The sequence below is a fragment of the Herpailurus yagouaroundi genome, unplaced genomic scaffold, assembly GCF_014898765.1.
Source record: "Herpailurus yagouaroundi ecotype Mexico unplaced genomic scaffold, PumYag 198, whole genome shotgun sequence".
Classification (NCBI taxonomy): domain Eukaryota; kingdom Metazoa; phylum Chordata; class Mammalia; order Carnivora; family Felidae; genus Herpailurus; species Herpailurus yagouaroundi.
In genome coordinates, this window is record NW_024412429.1 from 13,136,708 (window position 1) to 13,153,598 (window position 16,891).

General features: G+C 40.3%; 1 long non-coding RNA gene across 1 annotated transcript; it reads left to right on the forward strand.

The window, feature by feature from the left end:
* Nucleotides 1-10,899: 10,899 nt before the first annotated feature.
* Nucleotides 10,900-16,150, forward strand: LOC121013118 (uncharacterized). The gene is made up of 2 exons (XR_005782506.1): nucleotides 10,900-11,330; nucleotides 15,989-16,150. It is a non-coding gene; the product is annotated as an uncharacterized LOC121013118 (long non-coding RNA).
* The last annotated feature ends 741 nt before the right edge of the window (nucleotides 16,151-16,891 follow it).

The window sequence follows — 16,891 nt, forward strand, 5'->3', positions numbered from 1 at the left end:
ACAAACAAACAAAGAAAACAAAGATGGCCTTTCCTATGAAGAACTTGCAAGTCTGGGAAGTGTTGTGTGATCCCTCTGTGACATTGCTTTCTTGTCAGTGCAGCATTGTGGCCTGACTCCATAGTCTACAAACACCCTTTCATAATCTCTGCTGTATTATTCTAATTTTTCATGAACCTACATGTACTCATATGGTTAAAAAAAGATTAAAAAACTAATAAATCCACTAATGTTCATAGAAGCACCGTTCATAATAGCCCAAATTTCCTTCTTCTTATAAGACACCAGTCATCCAGCATGGCCTCATTTTAAATTGATTATATCTGCAAAGACCCTATTTCTAAATAAGTTCACCTACTTCTAACTAAGGTACTTTGGGTTAGGACTTCAACATCTTTTGGGGGAGGGTGTAATTCAATCCATAACAGGGACAGTGATATTCTATGTTCACATACGGGAGTCCAAACAAAGGGCAAAATTCCCTCCAAAATGCAGAGCAAGCATTAAATGCCCTCATAGCTTCTCACACAAATGGCCTGTGATTTAAGGTCCACCCTCAAACTCTTATCCCAGACTAACAACAATCAAATTATTTTTGCCTAACCTTTGCTTCTACCTCCCTTCCATATAAATGGACAGTCAGTGGCCATTTAACTCCCTTCAGATTGTCTTCCAATTTCCACACTACTCTCTTTTATTCTCTCTTCAGCATCTTTATTAGTTTGGCTCTTCACATGATGTGTAGAAGGTTATCAATAAAGCAATACATTAAAATTGTTACTGAAACCCTAACATTTTCCTTTAAACTATCCTGAGTAGAAATAATCCTGGGTGGGTAGTATAATTTTCACAGAATTGGGAAAACACCTTTCTATCTTTGATTACTTCCTTCACTTTCTCCCATTTCCTTGATATCTGAAATTGATTTGAGAGGTAATAAATCTTATTTTGCAGTTAGAGAAAAGGTTAGTGCCCTTGGGAGGAGTAGCACATTGTTTGAGTTTATTCTGTGTGTAAGTGATGGATAGGACATCCTGTCCCAAGAATGGGGTTGATGGAGTGAGAAGCAAATACCACCAGCTGGAACTCTAAAATGAGAAGAAAAGGTCATGCAAAATACAGCATTCTTTCTTGATAAAAACTCTCAAGAAAGTAGGGATAGAAGGATCATACCTCGAGATCATAAAAGCCATATATGAATGACCCAATGCTAATATCATCCTCAATGGGGAAAAACTGACAGCTCTCCCCCTAAGGTCAGGAACAAGATAGGGATGTCCACTCTCGCCACTGTTATCCAACATAGTATTGGAAGTCTTAGCCTCTGCAATCAGACAACACAAAGAAATAAAAGGCATCCAAATCGGCCAGGAGGAGGTCAAACTTTCACTCTTTGCAGATGACGTGATACTCTGTATGGAAAACCCAGGATTCCACCTGGGTGCTAGAATTGATTCATGAATTCAGCAAAGTTGCAGGATATAAAATCAATGCACAGAAATTCGTTGCATTCCTATACACCAACAATGGTTGCATTCCTATACACCAACAGTTGCACAAAAAAACATAAAATACCTAGGAATAAATGTAACCAAAGAGGTGAAAAATCTATATGCTGAAAACTATAGAAAGCTTATGGAAGAAATTGAAGAAGACACAAAAAAATGGAAAAAGGTTCCATGCTCCTGGATAGGAAGAACAAATATGGTTAAAATGTCAATACTACCCAAAGCAATCTACATATTCAATGCAATCCTTATCAAAATAACACCAGAATTCTTCACAGAGCTAGAACAAATAATCCTAAATTTTTATGGAACTAGAAGACACCCCGAATAGCCAAAGCAATCTTGAAAAAGAAAACTAAAGCAGGAGGAATCACAATCGCGGACTTCAAGCTATACCACAAAGCTGTAACCATCAAGACAGTATGGTACTGGCACAAGAACAGACACTCAGATCAACGGAACAGAATAGAGAACCCAGAAATGGACCCACAAACGTATGGCCAACTAATCTTTGCCAAAGCAGGAAAGAATATCCAATGGAATACAGACGTCTCTTCAGCAAGTGGTGCTGGGAAAACTGGACAGCAACATGCAGAAGAATGAACCTGGACCACTTTCTTACACCAGACACAAAAATAAACTCAAAATGGATGAAAGGCCTAAATGTAAGACAGGAAGCCATCAAAATCCTCAAGGAGAAAGCAGGCAAAAACCTCTTTGATCTTGGCTGCAGCAACTTCTTACTCAACACGTCTCCAGAGGCAAGGGAAACAAAAGCAAAAATGAACTACTGGGACCTCATCAAAATAAAAAGCTTCTGAACAGCAAAGGAAACAATCAGCAAAACTAAAAGAAAAGGCAACTGACAGGATGGGAGAAGATATTGCAAATAACATCAGATAAAGGGTTAGTATCCAAAATCTATAAAGAACTTCTCAAACTCAACACCCAAAAAACAAATAATCCAGTGAAGAAATGTGCAAAAGACATGAATGGACACTTCTCCAAAGAAGACATCCAGATAGCCAACCAACACATGAAGAAATGCTCCACATCATTCATCATCAGGCAAATACAAATCAAAACCACAATGAGATACCACCTGACACCTGTCAGAATGGCTAACATTAACAACTCAGGCAACAACAGATGTTGGTGAGGATGCGGAGAAAGCGGATCTCTTTTGCATTGTTGGTGGCAATGCAAGCTGGTGCAGCCACTCTGGAAAACAGTATGGAGGTTCCTCAAAAAAACCTAAAAATAGAACTACCCTATGACCCAGCAATTGCACTACTAGGCATTTATCCATGGGATATAGGTGTGCTGTTTTGAAGGGACACATACAGCCCCATGTTTATAGCAGCACTATCAACAATAGCCAAAGTATGGAAAGAGCCCAAATGTCCATCGATGGATGAATGGATAAAGAAGATGTGGCATATATATACAACAGAGTATTACTTGGCAATCAAAAAGAATGAAATCTTGCCATTTGCAACTATGTGGATGGAACTGGAGGGTATTATGCTAAGTGAAATTAGTCAGTCAGAGAAAGACAAAAATCATATGACCTCACTCATATAAGGACTTTAAGAGACAAAACAGATGAACATAAGGGAAGGGAAACAAAAATAATAAAAAACCAGGGAGGGAGACAAAACAGAAGAGACTCATAAATATAGAGAACAAACTGAGAGTTACTGGAGGGGTAGTGGGAGGGGGGATGGGCTAAATGGGGAAAGGGTACAAAATATAAAATTTCCCTATTAAAAGATTTATCCTTCCCCATTATTATTCACTCACTTAAAATTCTTCACATTGTGAAAGGAATTCAAATCTACTTCTAAAGATATGCACAATTTAGCAAGATGAACTAAAAGTAAGTACAAACAATGAGGCAAATGAAAAATGTAGACAGAAAAATACGGCAGGGCTGGGGATGTCCACCCACAATGTCCAGGCCATGTCCATGTGTGATGCACACACTATGCCACCTGCTTCTATCTACTTGACAGACAGAGGTCCCAAGTGTTCTGATAGCTAATGTGAAAAAGAAGCATGTGCCCACCAGTAAGATTTGTGGTGAACTAGAATCTCAGAGGATGGGACTCACGTGTTTTTAAAAATAGTTTTCATGTTGTTCTGATGTGTGTTCTTCACGCCTCAAATTCTTGGGGCGCTTGGGTGGCTTAGTCAGTTCAGCATCTGACTTCAGCTCAGATCATGACCTTGTGTTTTTGTGGGTTTGAGACCCACATCGGGCTCTGTGCTGACAGCTCAGAGCCTGGAGCCTGCTTCGGATTCTGTGTCTCCCTCTTTCTCTGCCTCTCCCCTGCTCGCACTCTGTCTCTGTCTCTGTCTCGCTCTCAAAAATAAACATTAAAAACAAACAAACAAACAAACTCAAGTTCTTAAAGGTTTATGATTTCTCTTTCTCTTACTCATCAGTGTCTTGTCTTTCAGTCATTCCCACATTGGTGTAGAGACATCATAAAGTACATTCTAGATAAAGTACAGGAAAAGCATTTTGAGTAGAATAAAATGTTGTAGGAAATTGCTTTCTTCAAGAGCCATTAGGTGATTAAAGTAATATAAAGGGAAATTTTTTTTGAGAATACAGGATACAATATTATTTCCCCTATATCTAAGAGTTAAATAATTTAAAATTAAAACGTTTAATATACATAATAGAGGCATCCATGAATTTTAATGGTGAAGTAATGAAATAATTCTTTAATATCACAAAGTAATTTATTAATTATTTAGGACAAATCTCAGTGAAGTTATTCTGACTTGCATGATTTAGGTATGCTAATTTGGTGACTTGAATTTCATAATTGCTTAAGGAAGCCTGCTGTTTCCTTCCCAAGGCTATATGCATTTGCTGGTGCTCTCAAAATATAACATTTTTAAAGAAAATGAGATAAGACATGTGTATTCTTCCTCTCTGTGTGGTGTCTGTGCATACAATTTCTGAGTGTTCCTGAATGTGAGGTGTGCATTGATTTTCATGCATTGATTCACATGAATAGGAATGCATTTTGAAATTATAGCAAATGTTTTTGGCTGCTGTCTCTGATGTTACTGTAACTGAAATAGTTCAAAAGCACAAAAGGTGATGTCAGGCATTTATGTAAAATTTACTAGTGCTGTTTATAAAGATACCTTGTGTATTATTGCTTTGTTCATGCACTTTATAGGAAATCCTGTCATCCTGTCATTTCCTTCCATAGTTCAGCTCTTTGTCCCTTTGTCCCCCCATTTCAGCTTAATGTCCCTTAAGCCACATGGTGGGAAGGGGGTGTGGACCTCGGTTAAGTCTCACTGGCTCTTCTAAACGATAGCTTCACTCAATCATATGTATGAAAGATGTGGGCCGAATTTCACATCTATTATTTTGCTATGTCCAAAATGTAAGGCATCATCCATAGACAATCTCCTAAAGAAAAGATTTTATACACTGAGTCACAAATGTCTCCACCCACCCATTGTTAGTCTGACTTTTCCCTAGTTACCAAATCTAATTTTATCCCTTATGTGATAATGGCCATTTATGCAGAAATTTTCTGAATAGATCTTGAAAAACGGCCTCCCTTAAGAAATTTTTAAAAAGCTTCTACTCGTCATCAGAGTTCTATATGTCCCCACTTCCTGTCAGCAACCTGTAGAGGTGGTCATACTTCAGACTTGGCTATCTCACGGATCTGTTCCAACGTGCAAGATCTGGAGCTCTTAAGTCCTCTCTTTGATCACCGCTTCATTTATAAAACCCAAGTGGTAGGAGGCAGGACTGGAAAGACTGTGCTGTGGAATCAAATATACCCCAAAATCTGGAGACTTCAAGGCAACAAAAATTTTAGGTCTCACTTGTGGGCCTACTCTGATGCTGGTGACACAGCTCTCTTCCAAGTGGCGAGTCAAGGACACATATATTCTATACAAATGAGTGGCTTCAGTGTGTTTCACATCCACTCTTTGGTAAACAATTCTGCATTTTCTCGGAGAAAAGGACAACAGGAGAGGAAGAAGAAAATCCAAATGTTTCTGGGTAATTATTTGAAACCACAGCTGGCAGCCTTTCAAGAGGTTGGGAATGGCTCACTCCAGAGAAGGTCTATTCCTTGAAGCTTCTTAAAAATAAACAACCCTGAGGAATTAGCTTACATTGATTTTATTTATGTCAGGCTTAGAGCTGTGTTAATGATGGTCACTTAAACATGAATTGGCACATGGATTCATCTTGTCGGATAATAAACTACATAGCAGTGAAGAGTTTTATGGTCCCAAGCTCTTTCAAACCTCAGTTCCCATCCTCACAACAACCCTGTGAAGTAAGTGGCAGGCTCGTTTTAATCTCTGTTTTACAGATAAGGAAGCTGAGGCTCAGAGAGGTAAGTGAGTTATATAAAGTTAACAGTTTCTAAGTGGGAGCATTGGGATTAGGGTTGACCTCTTTAGCTTCTACAGCTTGATCTTTTTCCTTACATTCATCTCACTACGTGGATTCACTGCTAGAGCAGAGATAGAACTTGGGAAAAGGTGCATATTCTTTTGTCATCATACACAGGCAACCAGAAGAATGGAGGGCATACAGCCTGACTTTTTTTTTTTTTTTTTTTTTTTTTTTTGTAATCAGAATTAGGCCCCCAGGCATGGGATGGAGGGGAGCAGATGATTCATCCTGTCTTTGTCATTCATGTTCAGGTAGGTATGCATTCCAACCCTGTGTCCCCACTTGCAAAATTATGTCATTTCTCTTACATCTCTTTAATCTAATAGAGAATTATGGGGTTTTTTTGTATGATATTGACACTTCCTACCTGTGAACGTGGTTTGCCTTTGTTTTCAATATTTCTTTTAATCTCTTATAGTGTTTTAAGAGTTTCTTCATGTAGGTCTTGTGCACTTCATCATTAATTCCTAAGTATTTTATTTTTGTTTGTTATTTTAATGGGACTATTTATTCCATGATAGCTTCTGAAGGGTTGTTGTTTGTATGTATCAATTCTATTGATTTCTGCATATTAATTTTTGTATCTAGTCAACCTATTGCTTTCTCTTATTTTAAATAGCTTTATAGTTGATTCACTCAGGTTTTATGGGTCAATAATTATATAATCTTCAAATAATGATAATTTTAAAGGGCTTACTATGTTTTCCTCTTGTGTAATTGGACCGTTTAGTACCTCCAGTACTGTGTTAAATAATTATTGTGGTAAAGGACACCCTTGTCCTTTTCCTGTTTTTAATGGAAATGTTTTTAGTGTTGTTTCTATTAGGGTAAATCTTGGCTTTGGAGTTGAGCTAGAAATAGTATTATGTTAGAGAAGCATTCATATAGTCACATTCATTTCCTATTTTATTATAGTTATGTGTTTTGACCAGATGGCACATGTCAGTACATGAACTCCTAAGATCACTTTGCTGAGACATTGGATCTGGTCTGTGTAATGGAATACAGATTAAAAAAAAAAAAATGAGGCGCAAGATCATGACCTGAGCCAAAGTCGGACGTTCAACTGACTGAGCCACCCAGACGACCCAATGGAATACAGATTTTTAAAAAAATCTAGAGCTGCTCTATTATGGTAGCTAGTAACAACATGAGGCTTTGAACATTTAATATGGCTGGTTATGAACTGAGAAGTACTCTAAGTATAAAACATACATTGGACTCTGAAGACTTAGTATGAAAAAAATCATGTGAAAGATCTCAATATTTTTATATTGATTGTATGTTGAAATACTAATACATTGGAAATCTGCATTAAGTAAATTATGAAAATCAATTATACCTTTTTTCTTTTTACTTATTTAAATATGGGTGCTAGAAAATTTTAAATTACATGTGGGGTTTCATTTGTGGCCTGCATTACATCTTATGTATATCTGCAGTACTTTAAAAAAAATGTTTGTTTATTGATTTTGAGAGAGAGAGAGCTGGCGTGCAAGCTATGCACAGGAGTGGGGGAGGGGCAGAGAGAGAGGAAGAGAGAGAATCCTAAGTCGGGTTCGATCCCACAAACTGTGAGATCATGATTTGAGCCAAATTCAAGTTGGACACTTAACTGACTGAGCCACCCAGGTGCCCCTGCAGTATTATATATATTAGCTGGTGCTTTACTAGGGTTATCCACTGACTGTTCCCTATATACATTCAGGAAGAAAAGGCTGCTATGAGCAGAACGTTTTTGTCCTTCGGTCTTGGATATGTCTTCTTATGGTCACCTCTGTAACACTGTCGTTACACAACAGTGTATAATTAGGTACCTTTAGATACTCTGCTAGAGCTTAGCAAAACCTGCCTCTCCTCTAGGTGTGTAGTCCTCTGGGGAGGGGTTGGGCTAATTTGCATAAAGAGTTCAGAGACTCCCCACCCACCTAACCTGTTCTCTAAAATTTAAAATGAAGAGGAGATTGTGGATGAACCAGTGTCCAGGTGGGGCAAGAAGGTGACTGAAATAACATTTTTTTGAGGAAAGTTGTGGTCTGCTTGGTGATCCATTCTTAGTGGAGAATCTGGGGGTTCAAAGAGAAAAATTTCATGTTTAGCACAGAGTGCCGATAGTGATAAGTCCTCTAGGCTCACCTGCTTTGGTTGCAGTGATTCTGTTTTGGGACGTAGTGTCTCACTGTGGGAGTTACTGTTACAAATAAAATGAGGTGTTGGCATTCAGTGCCAGGCACAACTCAGCCTGTGTAGGTACCTGGGCCAGCGCAGGTGTTCAGGAGCAGTGGGCAAGTTCATGAAACCTGACACATACCCTTCATGTCCCCTTCAGAGAAGCCATATTTGGATCAAAGTCAGTCAGACCTGATACATACTTACTTAAGATATTGAAGTGTAGCTGAAAAATAGGTATCAGCCCTTCCTAAATGCAGCAGAAAAATAGCTGTAAAAATTGCCAAAGCCATTTTAAGAAAAGGTGGTTTTCTAATCCTTTCCCATAGGATCATTATCACTAGCAGCAATGGCAGAAGCTGTAACTGTACATGCGGCTGTCAGGGAGGGGAGCTGGAGGAGTAATTTATTCTCTAAAGCATCAGCAGTTCTGATTCTAGATATAATTTAAAATTAGGCAACAAGACAGTTTTGTTTTGAGGCCCTCTCACCTTCCCTTCTTAGTCCTGGGTATGTTCCCCTTCTAGCCAACATTGCCTTTCTTCTCTTCTCCCTAGAAAATTTGTTCATTCATTTAGTCTCTTATCCAACAGCCATCTACAGAGCACCTTCTATGCCATGCATCAGGAATACAAAAATGAATAAGATATAGTCCTTGCTGTCCAGGATAGTCTAGCAAAATGAACATTGTGAGAATAAGCGGGGAAGATCACAACAGAGAAATCTTTGCCAAAGGCATTGCATACTTGAGTGGTTGTAGCACCAATCTTCTGTATTACAGCTGAAGGTGGTAATTAATTTTCCTACAGAGACATTCAATTGCCAGATCATAAGAGCTTAGGACAGCTTTATAGTCTCTACAACACTAGATTTTCAAAAGGAAGTAAGGAAATAATGTACTGAGTTCCTATTATCTCACCGCTTTCATGTACACTATCCCCATTTAACAGATGTGTAAATAGGGCTTCACAAAACAAGTGACTTGCTTAAGGTCCATAGCATGCAGAAGAGCTGAGATATGAGCTCAGGTCTGCCTGACATACAAGTGCAAGCTCTATTTTCTCACACTGTCTACACAGGAGAAATTCTCTAATTATAGAGCCTCAGATTCCCTAACAAGCCAGGAGTCGGTATTTTTGGGTAGGGAGCTCTCCAACATCCATTTTGTCATCTAAGCAGGTCAATGCATTTAAGGCTGGCCCTGGGTGGTTGACAGCTGAACTACACGTCCTTCTCTGCTGGGAAAGCAAACCAGGGGATCAGCAGGCAGAGCGGATAGGCTCAGAGGGTCTGATGGACTTTGTAATTCCATGGGAGCTGCAAAGAGCAAGTTAGATCCAATGCCTTTCATCCCGGCTGTCTGCCCAATCCTTAAACTGCTGATCTCAGATCCCACACCTATCAGATCTTCCAAAAGCTTTTTCAGGGCAGTGGACATACATTGTATTAATTTTGTAACCCTCTTCCCCCCTCCTTTTTTTTTTTTTTTTTTTTTTTTTTATTGTGAGAGAGAGAGAGAGAGAGAGAGAGAGAGAGAGAGAGAATGCACGCAGGAGCCCGGCAGAGAGAGAGAATCTTAAGCAGACCCCACACTCGGCATGGACCCAATGTGGGCTCAATCCCAGGACCCTGGGATCACGACCTGGGCAAAATCAAGAGTCAGACGCTCAACCAAGGAGCCATCCAGGCTTCCCTGTACCTCCTTCTGTGCTTAACCCAACTGTATTTGTGTAATAGGTACACAATAGGTTAACTGGTGGCTTTGTTTTGACAAGATGAATTATTCTAATATCAAAAATTTAAACTTCTTCAAGAATCTTTTGGTAAACTCTGTACATGGTAATCTTCCAGAATGTGGCTTGGCTGTATTAAAGAGTTGAAAATTGGTATTTCATGACTAAGACAGGTTTTCTCATGAACTCCACCCTGAATGCACTCTTGACTCCCAACAGGAAATTCTGTTGTGATCACAGAGAAACACATGACTCACGGGAAAGCCTGCCTTGATCTCTCCGCTGCTGCTGCCTCCGTGTGTTTTGAGATGCTTGAACATTTAGGGGAGTTTCCAGTCTTGTTTTGATTCCTCTTTCCTGAATCTCCCTCCTATCCAGGCTCTCCTCCCTGAAAATGTCACGTTTTCCACGTAAAAACCAAACCAAAAAAATGATAACAGGACAACCCATCACAGAACCGTAAATTCTTCACTAGTCCACAGTGATCTTTGCATCTGTGTGTACGCGTTCAATTCAGGTTTTACTCTTAAAGTGAGACCACATTAAACATGCTTAGCCCACGCCTTCAAACTGGAGTCACTGCAGAGTGCATGGCCCGGCCTCCTTAGCCCGCCGCGTCCCCACGGCTCCAGTGCTCGGAGCATGAAGGTGCCACCCAGTCAGTCACGTCCAAGGCCGTTTATGCGCATGCAGGCGTGCACCAGCGGCCGCGAGCTGTCGGCCCACAGCTTCATTCAGGAGCCCCGAAGCCCAAGTCGCCCCACTGTGGCACAATGGTGTCACCGTCCGTTTTGGGGTCCAATATGTCCTTCCAAGTCAGCTACTCCGTGGGCCCAAGGGCGACCTTGGCCCCGGAGGACTGCAGCACGGCGCCAGGCACGCAGCAGCTCAGGGTGTGGTGGGTCACTGCGCACGCGCAGCGCTCACAGTGCGTGATGCGTCCCCTTGGGGCCCAGAGCCCTGGAGCAGAGAGGCGCTTGCGCATCCCGGCTGACATGCGCAGTGGGTGGATCGCTGTACGCGACGGCTTCTCCCGGTTGGGGGCTTCGGCCTCCGGAGTCAGTGATGGGATCCAGGGGCTGGGCAGCGCCTTGTCGTTGTCCTTGCTTGCAGGCCCTGTAGTGGTCCTGGGTCGCGTATCCTCGGGGCCGTTCCCTGAGGCGGTCTTGGGCGAGAAGGGGTGGAGGGACCGGCTCTTGATGGCTGCCTCCTTCTCCAGGAAGCCCCCATCTGGTTCTGTGCCGCTCATCCTGCTGCGCATGCCTGGGCACCCCCCTCCTGCTTCTCATCTGCCTTCGTCTGCAGGGCCAGTTCCTTCTGGCCCGAAGTGTATCCAGGATTGCCTCACGCTCATTCAGGTAGACATCTGTGGAAAGAGGCAGCAGCAGTCGGAGTCCTTGACGTCATCCCTGGCTCCGTGGAACGTTCTGGGTGGTGTAGCTTGAGACCCCGCTGTGTCTTCTCACGGTAGGCATAGACCTCCCGCCTCGCAATTCTTGCCGTCGTGTGTCATCCTCAGAAACGACTCCGTGTTTTTTCGTTGCTTCTTCACCTATGCTCCAATACAGTGTTTATTTGAAAACCAACACGCATGCACACTTTCCCTTCATTTCCTTCGACAGATTGAAGCTCAAGGCTGTCAACATAAATTTCAGACGTTACCTTTGGTAGGCAGACATCAAACATTATTTTCCAGCCCCTTAAAAAAAAAAAAGTTTTTGCAGAAAGTTATTGGGGTCGTTCTTTTCGTTTTCACCAGTAATTGGTGCAGAATTTTATTTCAGCCCTGGTTCCTGGCCAAGGTCTTTGGTCCTCAGTTTACGGGCTGTGAAAGCAGTGGTTTGCAAAACGTGATTCAAGTGTGCTTTTCCCAAAATACTGCTCTCCCTTTTTATCTGTTCGAAAACCTGTACTATAGAATTTCTTTTCTGTTTAGTGATGTAGGGGACAGAAAGTCACCATGGGAGGCAGTATAGGCCCTTCATTTCTGCACACACACAGTTGACTGGCAAGCTGGTTAATACGGAAAGCCATATCCTAAGATGTAAAAGTAATGGATGGCAGTGGAAGAAACAACAAACTTCAGGTGACTGCCGGTGCCTGAAATTGAATGCAAGAAAAGGAAAGCGCCTAGAGGAGGAGGGAAATGTATGAGGTGGAGAGGAAGAAGCTTACAAGTTTGCTTTGGCTTGGCTTCTGCTAATTGTGTGGCATAAACTTGAGTCTCTGGTTCTGTAAATGAAGATGAGAAAAATTAGGGGAAATAGAAACTAGAAACCATAGAGCAGTGTCAAAACTAATTTATCTAAAACTGTTAAGAGGTGACAGCAAATCAGTGTTGATTCATAAATATCCATAAACAGATTATCCTTCCACCGATGGAACTCAGCTGTTGAATTGTTTTTAGATGTCACGACTCTTAAGAACTGACAAGCTCCAGAGAGGCAATGCCACTATTATTCTCATTTTATAGGTGAGGAAATAGAGGCTGACAGAAGTTAGCTGCTTGCATAGTCGTTCAGCTCGTTGGTGACAGAGGTGTGACTTGAACACAGAGATTCTGAGTTGAATACTCACACACTCAACCACCTGCTTCCTCTGCCCGAGAGAGGCCTTTGGGAATAGTTTGGAGTAGATCTCTTCTTTTGTATTCTACTGGGGTGAAAACATCATAGTCGCTTAGGAGGAAAATAGAACAGTATGGGAATATGTTTGGACACCAATCCCTTGTGAAATATAGATGGGTTGGGGAACGGTGGGAATTGATTATATCATATTAATTCTCCTTTCACTTCAAGTGAAATTAAGGAAAAATTGGAAGAATAACTGGTTCTGCCAATGTTACCAGCTGTCACCTTGAGAGGTTAGGTCTCAAGGTGGAATATTCCAAGACAGGTGGAAGAGAACAGTTTTCTGCTTTTTGCCCTCTGACCAGAATAACATGGCACCTCAAAAGGAGCAAAGACTCCTTTTTGAAATTTAAAAGACTCCTTTCAAAACTATAGGAATAGGTAGGACCAACTTATCTTGAGGGAATTTATTAATAGAGAACTTCCTATAGTTTTTATGTTAAGGCTGGATTTCTTGTGATATACAAAAGCTTATTAACCAAAACTTTGAGTTATGACTTACTGGGTTTTGAATTTAATTTCTGTTACTCCTTAGGATGTCATTTGGGGCAGCCCAGATCATGCTCTGGTAGCAAACAGCCCTCAACGAAGATTTTTTTCTTAGTCATGGTTTGTGTCCTAGCAGGTTGGCAGAGGGGCTTTGCTGGTAGGGGTCATTCAGGTATTCAGGCTGACTGGGAAACCTGGTCACTATGCTAAAGGAAGAAAAGGGAGGACCCTGGAAGGTCTCACTTACACCATCCAATGCTCCAGAAAGGAAGTGACATTGCTTATAATCCACTGGCTGGATTAGTTCATATTCCCCCCTTACTAGGAAGTGTAGTCCTATCTTGTGCCCAGAAGGCAGAGAACTAGAAGTATTTGGTGGGTAGCACTAATAGCCATCCAAATTCATATGTAAATAGGTGAGACCCTGGTAAATAAAATCCTGTAAATCAAATCTTTTTCCTAGTAATGTTGATGATATAATTATTTAAAGAATGAAGTATTCCCAAATGCCTATTCATAGTTATAGTCACTAAATGAGAAATATGATTTAAGGTTGAGAGAAAAAAACAGAATTTTAACATAGTCATTATTATATTGGTCATGAACGTAGAAATAAGGAAGCTCTTCTTTCGGACCAGGAAGTATAGTAGTAAATCAAGTATTTTTTGTTTGTTTACTTTTTTAAAAGTTTATTTATTTTGAGAGAGAGAGAGAGAGAGCGCGCGCGCATCGGGAGGGGTGGGGGGTGGCAGAAAGAAGGAGAGAGAGAATCCCAAGCAGGTTCTGCACTGTCAGCACAGAGCACGATGTATGATGTGAGCTGAAACCAAGAGTGGGATGCTTAACCGACTGAGCTACCCAGGCACCCCTATTTGTCTGTTTTGAGTAGAAGATGCAATATTTTAGAGAAATTCTAGAATAGTGATAGCAATTAGATTTTATTTTCTGTAACAATTATAATTTTTGTAAAATAGTGGACTCTAAACTTCTTTGATTTCTTCTATTGGTGAAACATACAATTTATTTGCTTTCATCTCCCATATATATATATTTATTTGATTATCAATTACTGTAATAATTTATTGCCTATACTAGAAAATGTTTACAAAGATAGAAATTAAATCTGGAGGGGCACCTGGGTGGCTCAGTCGGTTAAGCATCCGACTTCAGCTCAGGTCATGATCTCACAGTTTGTGGGTTCAGGTCCTGCATCAGGCTCTGCTGACAGCTCAGAGCCTGGAGACTGCTCCTGATTCTGTGTCTCCCTCTCTCTCTGCCTCTCTCTCAAAAACAAATAAACATTAAATTTTTTTTTTCAAAATAAAAAAATTAAATCTAGAAATAAGTAGTCATTTCCTTCCTTCCCCACAAAGAATTGTCTTATCTGTCCCTTTTGGAGACATATGTCCTTGAGCACTTGTTGAACTGGATATTCAGGCTAGGCCAAGGCTCAGTTCTTAGTAGCAGTGTCTGCCAAGCAAAGAGAGAAGGATGTTATATGTTCCAGATAGTTGAAGTCTTTGACTGGAGTTGGCAACGGTTGGATACTCTACATCAATTTTTGCTTCTTTTCTTTTGCTATAAGACATCCTACCCCAGGTCTCCATTTTTAGATCATGGAAAGTTACACCCTCACAGGTCTTTCAGTGATTCAAATAAGTCCTTCCGAAGCTGAACTAAGTGGATAATTGAACAGAGGAAACTACAGTGCATCTGAAAGTTCACAATTGCAAGGAGTTAGACAATGGTTAGCAAACTGGATCCAGAAACTATACATAACATCATGGGAAGATTTTATATATGTTTCTTTAGTATGAAAGGTGCCTGAACTTTTTGTAGTATATGAACTTTGACTCTCCTATAAGACTTTTTGTTTTTTTTCAAAACTAATTACGAACGTAGTGCTCACAAATTTGAAGGGCAGGAATTACTAGCTTTAGAAATACTATGTGCCAGACATATTTTTAAAAATATCTTGTTTTGAATGATAGATGATATCTTCCAGGAAAGGACTGGAGAACTTTCTGTGCCCATGGCTGGAACTACCCATGTTTTATCTGTTTTAGCACAGAAAATGATTTTAATTTTTAATTTTTTTATTTTAGAGCATGAGTCGGGGAGAAGAAGAGAGAGAGAGAGAGAGAGAGAGAGAGAGAGAGAGAGAGAGAAAATCTTAAGCAGGCTCCCTGCTGAGCATGAAGCCTGATGTGGGGCTCCATCCCACCGGGATCGTGACCTGAGCCCAAATCAACAATTAGGCACTCAACCGACTGAACCACCCAGGCGCCCCAGCACAGATAATGATTTTAGAAGCGCTGAGTTTTTAGGAAACTTGAGAGGTTGAGGAAGAATACCTTATGCCTATTGAACTCAAGTAAAAGTACCAGATATTCTGGTATTTAGATGTTTATGCATTATAACAGGCCAGGAATTTTATTCAAAATACAAAATAAGCATGACATCTTTCCTAAGTAAGGATTGGTATTACAGTGGGAATGTCTGTTTATGTTTAAATTGATTTGTTTGGATAGGGGATTTTAATATACTACACAAAATTTATTGTCGGTTCTTTCAAACCTGGCAGTGGTTTGTAGGAGTATGATAATTATCAAGATCAGAAACTTCCAGGAAGTCATGGGAACAGATTCTGTGTGGCTATGTGTAGTTGTTTCAGAGTTTTAAGGCAGTGGAAGGAAGTAAAGGTTGTGACATTTCAAAGATATCTACAAGGCTACAAACATTAATGAAGATTTTTTTTAATTTCATAGATAAAAATAATTATAAAATAATGTAAATTTAATGTGTGTGTATATAACAGCTCAACCTTTACAAAAAGATTGTATGGGAGATATGATGTATATACACAATTTAGTACTTGTTCCACTGAACTTGAAGCTTCTAACTCTTAACAAGATTCTTTATCAAGTACTTTGGAAAGACTTAAAAACATTTTTTTCATATATCAAAAATGCTTTATTGGTGATTGACATTTCTTCTTTCCAACAGATGGTGCTCCCTTAGCTGCCAGCTGTTCTGTGGCAAACCCTCCAGATAAGTCCCTTTCTTGATACCAACTACTGGTTCTCGTACATCTGTCCCACGCACCAGTTGGGTATCATAATATCGTAAAGTCTCCTGAAAACTTCATAATAAATGTGTTTGATTTTTTTTTTGATAGTTTTCCTTTCCTTCCTTCCTATTAGCTTATTAAAAGCCAGATGTAGGGGCGCCTGGGTGGCGCAGTCGGTTAAGCGTCCGACTTCAGCCAGGTCACGATCTCGCGGTCCGTGAGTTCGAGCCCCGCGTCAGGCTCTGGGCTGATGGCTCAGAGCCTGGAGCCTGTTTCCGATTCTGTGTCTCCCTCTCTCTCTGCCCCTCCCCTGTTCATGCTCTGTCTCTCTCTGTCCCAAAAATAAATAAACGTTGAAAAAAAAAATAAAAGCCAGATGTAAAATGGATGCATAAGTTACTTCTGGCTTCCTAATATTCATTGTTTGACTTGGCCATCAACGTATTGAAGGAAGATAATTCATCAAAACAGCCAGATTGTGTTGACCTAAAATAAAATACCAAAGGGATTTTGAATAACTCTCCCATGTACATCTCTAAATATTTAAAAAGGAAAAGATAGCTTTATTGTGTGAGACCCTTTCAGAAGCAGAGGTCATCTGGCGATCTCTCTAAGTCTCTTTTAACTATTTGACTTCTTGACACCATGATTTTTGAGTTAGGCCTATTAAAGTTGTTAGATACAACATATAAATACAGATCTAGCTAACACAGAAGTCATTTGCATCTTCTTGGCCAGTTTTCTGTTCAGTACTGCCACATTTAATGTAATGGCTTGAAAATTAAAGGTAAGTGTAACAATTGAGCTATATCAAATACTTAGGAAAACATCTTTATAAA